We start from the raw sequence: 10,386 nt of genomic DNA, 5'->3' as shown, positions 1-10,386 counted from the left end.
TTTTTCTTGATGTAGCAAATATCTTGGTCACAGAGACTAACATTTCAAATGACATCCCTGCTTTCACAATCATGGGGCCTTATTTTATAAAGCCAATAGGATGTAATTACATTAGAGGTGTAATTTCACATTTGTGAAATTCTCCATAGCCCTCTGCAGCATAAATTAATTTTGTTGGATACCCACACACAGAACTTTAAACAGTAATATGAAACAATTCTAAAAGTTGGATACCACCAAAACCTTACAAAATGTTAAGAAATAGCTTTGTCACATATTTTAAGAGAGCAACAAAGAAAGCATTCCACCTTTGCCTTTGCAATCCAGCCTTTACAGCTTTTTTCTAGATACTGTATAAGCCCTTATGGAATGTGTTTTAAATCCTGCATAGTTTTCTATTGCTGTGGAAACAAATTGCCATATATCTGATGGCTTAAAACAACACAAACTTATTATCTTAGAGATTTGGGGTCAAAGTCTAAAATCAAACTGATTTGGGCAGGACTGATTGGCAGATCTGTTTTTTTCTGGAGGTTCTAGGGGAGAATTCATTCCTTGCTTCTTCCAGCTTCTACAGGCTACCAACATTCTTTGTTTGACTCTTGGCTACATCACTCCAACCTCTGCTTCCATCATTGACTTTTCTCACTTGGAGCCTCTTGCCTCCCTGTAATATGGAACCTTGTGATTACGTCGAGTGCACTAAGATAATCCAGAACAATCTCCTCATCTCAAGAATCTTCATTTAATCACACCAACAAAATGTATTCTGCCATAAAAATTAACATATTCACAGGCTCTAGAGATTAGAATGTTGACATCTTTGCCAGATCATTATTTTTGCCTACCTATGCTAACCTATTTTTTGTAGTTTATTTTAGGCAATGCTCATTTTATCCAATCCTTCATTTTCACCTGTTGAATAGTACTATTGTAAGTAACATAAAAACAACATTTTTGACACATAAATTAATTAGTTAAAGCAATCCATCTATGTGTACATAATTATTATGGTCCGGTAAGTTTACTGGGTTTCATACACTTTACTGTCTTTTCCTCTTTGAAACCATTTTCTACAGCCAAGAGTAGGATAAATTAACTCTTTATAATTTTGTACATAGTATAAAACATTTATCGTTAGTTGTTTTGCACACATTTCTTTCACTCTCTCCTTTTTTGCTTTAAGATACGGGGTCTCTCTCTTTCCTCCAGGCTGGAGTGCAGTGTTGTAGTCATAGCTCACTGCAGCCTTGAACTCCTGGGCTCAAGTGCTCCTCTTGCCTGAGCCTCCTGAGTAGCTTGAACTCCAGGCATGAGCCACCATGCCCACCTAATTAAAAAAAATTTTTTTTGATAGAGATAGGGCCTCTCTGTGTTGCTCAGGCTGGTCTCAAACTCCTGGACTCTAGATATTCCCCTGTCTCAGCCTCCCAAGTAGCTGGGATCATAGATGTGGGCACTGCCCCTGGCTCATCTCATCTTTTCTAGAGACCTTATGTTTATACATTTATTTAATTTTAACAAGACTTCTTAGTTAATAGATTTTAAATGCATATAAGAAAGCAATGTCTTTAAAAGCTGCCAGAGAAAAAGTATGACACAGACTTCAGAGCTAAATAAAAAGTGGGTTATAAAAGATGCCAATAAATACATTTCCAAAATGGCAGAATGGCTCGAGGCTGTGGGATGATAACAAATCTCGATTGAATAACAAGTGGCAGAGGCACAGTGTGATTCTCATACTAGAGGTGAGTGTGACGCTAGGTTCATGCCATTTGTATGTCCATTAATGAAACTTTAAGACCTTTTTTTTTTATTCCCACAAAACCACACAGAAAGAGAACAAGTAGTTTGGTTATTTTGCCGTGGATCCTCCTATGATAATGATTAATGTTTCATAAAGAAACACTGTGGTACAGATTAGGAGCAGAATCTTGTTTATTGCCTTGTCAAGAAAGAAATTTTTACAAAAATAAAGGAATTAGCTGTTTTCATAATCTTCAGCTGCTGAAGGTGTTTTGATTTGTTTTGGAAGGTGGTGATGGTGTGAATTTTAAGACATCTTTCTGAGAAGAATAAAAGGAGTGACTGTAATTACACAGAGTGAAAGAGAAAGGATACTTGGTAAATTAGTGATCCTTTGAACACTACTTTCTATCCATTGGGCCGAGAAATGAACAGTTGGGAAAAAGGCTGGAAAAGTGCAAGATTTTAGTTCAGCAAATGTTGAGATAAGATCAGAAATCATTTGATAATGCATGAAATTATGAACAATGTACTTGACGTTTAAACATATGGTAATACACACCTTGAGTGAAGACTCTAGGTTTTGATTAAATTAATAACTTTCTGGTGTTGCCCCATCTGTTTTCTCATTATACCTTAAAAAAAGGTCACTCAAAAAGCATTTACTGAATGTTTATCATGTGTCAGACAGTCTGCCAGTGCCTAAGTCAGCTAAAATAATAACCTGACTTTCTGGGGTTGATAATCAATTAGAAAAAGACAGATGTATAAATGAATCGCTGCTATTTCAGGTTAAAATGGGTTGAAATTCTACCCTAGCATTTCTTCCCTTCCTCTACACCTCACAATATGCAACATGTAAACTGCAACAACAACACCAAAAATAATCAACAGGAACCAAATAAGGAAATTAGCATAAACTAAGATAATAACAGAAAACTGGCCCCAATGAAAGAAAGTAGGATTCTGAAGTGGAACCAGACGGCTTATAAAGCCTTAAATAATATAGGTAAACCAACAAAATGCTCTATTGTGGATTTTCACTAATACTCCCAAAGCTGGGAAAAAGCAAATAAGTGAATATCTCCATCATTTTATTCTTCTTACCGGAAAGCAATAAAAACAATAGTTGTAAAGAAACAAGTGAAATTGAGAGACTGGGCTTGATGGGATATTTCTTCAGAAAACGAAGACTCCACAGCTGCATACCCAGTTGGAGGATAATCCAAAGTACAGGATGCCCTCTGACCTGAGTAGATGGAGTGAGTTCAAGTATAGTACATTTAACAAAATCTTAGAGACGATAAAGTCCAAGTATTTTAACCAAGAGTACAAAGCTACCTCAACTGACCTCTATTCTTTTCTCCCCTCAGACTGCGAAATTGTAGATGGAACAAGAGCCATCCAGTCCAGAAGGCTACCTAGGTGATACCAATATATACCACTTTGAGAATTACTGGTGTAAGGAAAAGAAAATATAACCACCTCCTACCCTACCCACCCAAACCCAACCACAGCAAGGCATTAACCTCACAAATAAGAGAACGGAGGGAAATTTATCCATTCTGAATCAAAAGAAAGATGATAGAGAGGCAAAAATTTGGAAAATCTTCTGTGCACCCATTAACATATAGAACTGTTGCTGGCACAGGCCACAAAATTACTGACCTGTGAGTTTCCAAAAGATAATGGTTATGAAAGGCAAAGACTAAGAATCTGTTAACGTTTAAAGGAGAGTAAAATGATATAACAACTGAATTAAATGAAAAATTCTAGATCGTCCTGGAACAGAAAAAGACATTGGTGGATTAACTGATGAGTCTTAACTATTGCATCAGTGTTAATTTTCTCATTTTGATAATTGCACTGTGCTTCTATAAGAAAATATCTGCTTTTCGGATGTATAAGCTGAAGAATGTAAAGGTAAAGAGAACTTATGCTTGCATGAGGGCTTATTCTCATGTATTTCAGAAAAAAACTAGAGAGATAAAATGATAAAACAAGTATAGTAAAATGTAACATTTGAAGAATGTAGATAATAGGCCTATCATATGGTCTGTCTTGCGGAAAGTTCCATGTGCTGTTGAATAGAATGTATATTCTGTGGTTGTTGGATGGAATTTTCTATATATATGTGTTAAGTCCATTTGTTCCAGGGCATAGTTTAAATCCATTGTTTCTTTGTTGACTTTCTGTCTTGATGATCTGTCTAGTTCTGTCAGTGAAGCATTAAAGTCCTCCACTATTATTGTGTTGCTGTCCATCTCATTTCTTAGTAATTTTTTTTTTTTTTTTTTTTTTTTTGAGATGGAGTCTTGCTCTGTCACCCAGACTGGAGTACAGGGGCGCAATCTCAGCTCCATGCAACCTCCGCCTCCCAGGTTCAAGTGATGTTCCTGCCCCAGCTTCCTGAGTAGCTAGGATTACAGGCATGCACCACCATGGCTGGCTAATTTTTGTATTTTTTAAAATAGAGATGGGGTTTCACCATGTTGGTCAGACTGGTCTCAAACTCCTGACCTCGTGATCTGCCCATCTCAGCCTCCCAAAGTGCTGGGATTATAGGAATGAGCCACCATGCCTGGCTTCTTAGTAATTGTTTTATAAATTTGGAAACTCCAGTGTTAGGTGCATATGTATTTAGGATTGTGGTATTTTCCTGTTGGCAAGGCCTTTTATCATTATATAATGTCCCTCTTTATCTTTTTTAACTGATGTTTCTTTAAAGCTTGTTTTGTCTGATATTAAAATAGATACTCCTACTTACTTTTAGTGTCCATTTGCCTGAAATGTCTTTTTCCACCCCTTTACCTTAAGTTTGTGTGAGTCCTTAGGTTTTAGGTGAGTGTCTTGAATGCAGCAGATGGTTGGTGATCCATTCTGCAATTCTGTGTATCATAAGTGGAGCATTTAGGCCATTTACAATCAATATTAATATTGAGATTTGAGGTCCTTTTCCATTCACTGAACTATTTGTTGCCTGTATACCTTGGTTTTTGTTTTCTAAATTGTATTTTTGTTTTATAGGTGCTGTGAGTTTTATGCTTTAAAGAGATTCTGTTTTGATGTATTTCTGGGATTTGTTTCAAGATTTAGAGCTCCTTTTAGCAGTTCTTGTAGTGGTGGTTTGGTAGTGGCAGGTTCTCCCAGCATTTGTTTGTCTGAAAAAGACTGTATCTTTTCTTTATATATGAAGCTTAGTTTCAATGGATATAAAATTCTCAGTTGATAACTGTTTTGTTTGAGGAGGCTGAAGATAGGACACCAAGCCCTTCTAGCTTGTAGGGTTTTACGCTGAGAAATCTGTTAATCTAATTGGTTTTCCTTTACAGGTTACCTAGTGCTTTTGTCTCACAACTCTTAAGACTTTTTCCTTCATCTGAACTTTAGATAACCTGATAACAATATGCCGAGGTGATGATATTTTTGTGATGAATTCCCCAGGTGTTCTTTGTGCTTCTTGTTTTTGGATGTCTAGGTCTCTAGCAAGGCTGGGGAAATTTTCATCAATTACTCTTCCAAATATGTATTCCAGACTTACAGATTTCTCTTCTTTCTTAGGAATACCAAATATTCTTAGGTTTGGTCATTTAACATAATTCCAGAATTCTTGGTGGCTTTTTTCATATTTTCTTATTCTTTTTCTTTGTCTTTGTTGGACTGGGTTAATTTGAAGATTTTGTCTTCAGACTCTGAATTTCTTTCTTCCATTTGTTTAATTCTATTACTGAGACTTTCCAGAGCATTTTCCATTTCTGTAAGAGTGTCCATTGTTTCCTGAAGTTTTGATTGTTTTTCATTTATGCTATCTATTTCCTTGAATATTTCTCCTTTCACTTCTTGTATCATTTTTTGGGATTTTCTTACATTGGGCTTTGCATTTCTCTGGTGCCTCCATTATTAGCATACTAACTAACCTCTCAATTTTTTTTTCAGGTATATCAGGGATTTCTTCTTGGTTTGGGTTCATTGCTTGTGAGCTAGTATGGACGAGTTAAATAACATTGTTTTGTATATTAGCAGAGTTGGCTTTCTGGTTCCTTTCTGTTTGGGTAGGCTCTGTCGGAGGGAAGGTATAGGGCTGAAGGCTATTGTTCAGATTCTTTTGTCCCATGGGGTGTTTCCTTGATATAGTACTCTCCCCATTTTCCTATGGATGTGGCTTCCTGAGATCCGAGCTGTAGTGATTGCTATCTCTCTTCCAGATCTAGCCACCCAGCAAGTCTACCAAGCTCCAGGATGGTACTGAGGGTTGTCTGCATAAAAGCCTGTGACATGAACTGTCTGTGGGTCTCTCAGCCATGGATACCAACACCTGTTCTGGTGAAGGTGGCAGGGGGGTGAAATAAACCCTGTAAGGGTTCTTAGTGGTTTAATGCACTATTTTTGTGCTTGTTAGCCTCCTGGCAGAAGGTGGCAACTTCCAGAGAGCATTAGCTGTGGTCGTATGGGAAGGGGCAGGCAATGGGAAGGGCCCTAGAACTCCCAGGAGTATATGCCCTTTGTCTTCAGTTACCAGGGTGGGTAGGGAAGGACCACTGGGTGAGGGCAGGGCCAGGCGTGTCTAAGCTCAGATTCTCCTTGAGTAGGTCTTACTGAGGCTGTTGTGGAAGATGGGGCGAGGTTCCCAGATCAATGGAGCTGTGTTCCTAGGAGTATTATGACTGTTTCTACTGTCATTTAAGTTGTCAGGGAAGTGGGGGAAAACTGGCAATCACAGGATTCACCCAGCTCCCATGCAATCCAAAGGGCTGGTCTCACTCCCACCATGCCACCCCCAACAGCACCAAGTCTGCTTCAAGGCAGTGGGTAGCAGGGCTGAGAACTTGCCCCATGCTACCTGCTGCAAAAGCAAATATGGCTCTCCTTCTTCCCCTACCATGGAGTCTGCATAGTGGGTTCACGCCCTCCCCCCGAGTTCTGGCCAGGAGGCTTCTCAATCAGTTCAAATTGTTACAAAGTTCTCGTGCAAATTTCCTTTGCCCTGTGGCCTTTTCTCAGAGCCTCTGGCTACCCTTCCAAAGAACCAAGCAGGTTTTGCGGGGCCTCAACCTGCTTGGTAGGGAACATGGTGAGCTGCTAGTACTTTTCCTGCTGCTTTCTCTACCCCTGTATTTCACACAGCTCTCTAAATAGACTCAGCTCCAGGTAAGGTCAAAATCTTCTCCCATAATCTAGGCTTTCAGTTTCGCCAGTCGAGTTGTATGTTTGGTGATGGGTAATCTCCTTTCTCCACTTCCACAGTGTGGGTACTCACAGTGTTTGGTGTGTCGCCTGGGTCCTGCAGTAGCAATAGGCTTCCTTCAGTGGGTTTGTGAGTCCTCTCAGGTTTCTTGATTTATTCCTGCAGTTGCTCTGGGGCAAAAATTCAGGATACAAGCCTCCATAGGCTGGTCTGTCCATCCAAGTTGGAGCTGACATCTAGTCCTGCCTCCTGTCTGCCATGATCCCTGAAATCTCGGCACTGAACAGTGCTAATTGAGGGGCCAGGAAACACTTCCAAAAGATGGTGATCTCTTAGCTAAGCCTTTCAACATGAGAGGTGATGGGTGGATGGAGGTAAGAGGGCATGGAGAATGGAGAAAGAACCCTGTGAGTGAAAGACATTCTCCTGAAGTAACTTCATGTGCAAGCAGTGGGCTGGTGCAGAGGCTGTGTTGGGGTGGAAGATTGGGTAAAAGTGGAGCCTGGTAAATTGTTGGCTGGGAGGGTAGTAAGAGTAAGTGATCAAAACAGAAAGGCAGAAACAGGACTCCGGAGGGCTTAGTATGTTATATTAAAGGGTACAGACATTGTTCCTCGGGCTAATGTGTTTATGATCAGGATTTTCTAGAAGAAAACTGAAGGTGGAGAGGCCTCCAGGAGATCAATGGAGATGATGACAGGCAGAGGTGTAAGCAGGGTTCCAGTGTCTATTGAGCTTCAATATGAGTAACCCCAAACTTACCTGTGTGACATACTGAAGTTATTGTTTAAGAATGGTTTTAGATTAACATGTCCCGGAATCCATACCTCCATGACCTCTAAGCTCTTGGGATAATTGAGACAGAGAGTATTTGGTTTGAGGTTTCCTAGGATATATTATAGAACAGATTATATTCCCTGTGGTATGTTGTCACAGGGCTAAATCTGAAAGGAAGAGAGTTTTTACAAACAGTTTGAAAGTGTTACACTCACTATAACATTATTTTATGTCAGTTCCATTTCCCTCTTACCGCACTATTTCAATCATTTGCATCAAAACAAAGGGAGAGATATCACTTTGGTGGCAGAGAGAATCTTAAGAGAGTAGGGTGGCGGGAATATTCTGCTGATTCAGCCACCTTTGCTTTTTGTCCTGAGAGATTTGATATTCAAAACATGTTGTCTTCAAATTCCTTATTGTCCCTTGGTAATTTTTAGAAATAACTTAAATATGTGTACCAGATGTAAGAATATGTGTCCTCATCTTTCCTTAATTAGTATGGGAGGAAAGGAACAAATGAAGAAATTGATTATTGTTATCTGGCTGTTCCAAGCTATCCCTTTCCCCACATTTCATGACCATGAAAAGCCAAACAAGGTCTTTCTGTAGAGAAGAAACAGGACCAGATTTGTATTTCAGAATCATTATTCTGGCAGAATTGAGGAAGGTTTCTACGTTTTACAGAAATGATACTAGAGGCACAAAACACATTGCAACCACATAATGAAAGCCTGAAATGGAAAAGCCTCTTCAGAAATATTTGCTAAATAAATGGATGAATAGGTGGGTAAATGAAAACCTGCATTGAGGCAATGGGAAAGGAATATATTCAGATGCAAGGCTGCAAGGTACAGCAAAGAGGCAGGCTACAGGGGCACACAAAGATGTGGGAGGAAATCTGGGTAACCCCTCGGTTTCTGGGCAGGGCCACAGAACATTATAATTTTATTTGTACATTTAAGATAGATAAATAGAGGAGGAAGGGAAAGGAAGGTGATAAATTCTGTTCTGGCTAAGTTGCTTTTGAGACGGGCATGGGCATCTAGGTAGTGGTGTTTTGTAGACTCTGGAGAGAGAATTGAAAGAGCCATCTGGACTGAAAAGAAATATCTAGGACTTATAAGAATAGAAGGGATAATTGAAGCCAATTATAGAGAAAGAAATTGCCCAGGGATAATGCGTAGTGAGAAAAGGAGAAAATAATGCCAAGGAACACCAATTTTAAGGAGAAATCAGAGGATGAGGAGTCAACAAAAGAGACTGAGCAGAGAGGCAGCATATTCAACTCCACTGTGTTTATTTGTGTATGTGTCTGTCTTCTTTTTGGGACTACGTCCTTTAAAGGGGAAAGCCATTTTGTATTTTATTCCAAAAATCTAAAATAGTAGATGATAAATAAATGTTTGCTGCTGCCTAAGTTAATACATATCTTTTCAGTATAATATACATATTTTGATAACTTTATATGTTATTTTCCTATATAACTGGTGGATGTACACATTTATAACTTACTAAAGTTATCCAATTGTGTGCAGCTCTTCAGTAATTATAATTATTACTCTTAAATAATTATGGTCAGAGAAATGTTAGCCTAACATGGTTGAATTTTATGAACATTGGCTCAAATAGTATGTGCAAATATCTTGAGACACCATGCATGCAATACCAAAAAATGCTCACAGTTTTTTTTTTTTTTTCCTGCTTTTATAAATCACCAAGAAGCCAAGACATCTCAGCAACAGCAACCTGACTACAGATGTAAAATACTCCTGCGGAGAATAGGAAAAGTATGTATTTTTCTTCTGTAAAGTTATTTAGCATTCTGCACCACTCTTATAAACTAATTTGCAGTTGAAGTAATAGCATTTCTACATATGTATTTTGCATTAATGCAAATGTAGATTCTAATATTCAGGAAAATCATTTTACACTGTTTTATTTCTGGCTATAAACTATTCTGACTGACACCAGCTGCCTATTGGGGTGATTTCGGGAGCATTCAAAGAGCCCTCTGCCCTCTCAAATATAGTTCTCACCTGCCCTGTGACTCTTCTGATTTTCTTATCCTGTAAGATGTTATTAGATTTAAGGATTACAATTTAAACACCCATTATAAAGAGGGCTTAGCAGATTAATTTTTAAATAACAAGTTATGTGCAAATGTGAAATCTGGAAAACAGACAACCTTACATTTGAACACTGTTTCCAGTGAAAATTATTAGCTCTTATAATTAATCCTTTTCAATTAAACAGGAAAATATATTTATTTACCCCTTTTGCAATTAATTCTCTAGATCCACCAAAAGCAGAGTCTGCCCATTGACTCTTAAGTTCTTTGAGGGTAGAAATTACGTCTTGATAGCCTTTATTTCCTGTCCTTGTCACTGGCAGCTAAAAGGGACTTGCATAGCGAGGAGAAAGAGGGAGGAAGATACAGACGTCACTGCCCTGGAGGATATGACCTGGAGTCGGAAATGGGTAAAGACAAAGGAGGGAAGGAGAATCCAAAGCTAATGACCTGTAAAAATATTTGATTGTATGAAACACAATGAAAATGGTAAAAGATAGAATAGGAAGGTTTCCTCCCTTTGAGAGACTGTTTCCACAATTCTTCACCAGGAGGGAGGCTTTGTCACAGCCACCATGTTTGCTCCACAAGACACAGGGAGCAGCAG

The sequence above is a fragment of the Sapajus apella genome, unplaced genomic scaffold, assembly GCF_009761245.1.
Source record: "Sapajus apella isolate SASKATOON/1434 unplaced genomic scaffold, GSC_monkey_1.0 scaffold101, whole genome shotgun sequence".
Lineage (NCBI taxonomy): Eukaryota > Metazoa > Chordata > Mammalia > Primates > Cebidae > Sapajus > Sapajus apella.
This window is presented reverse-complemented; position numbering follows the sequence as displayed.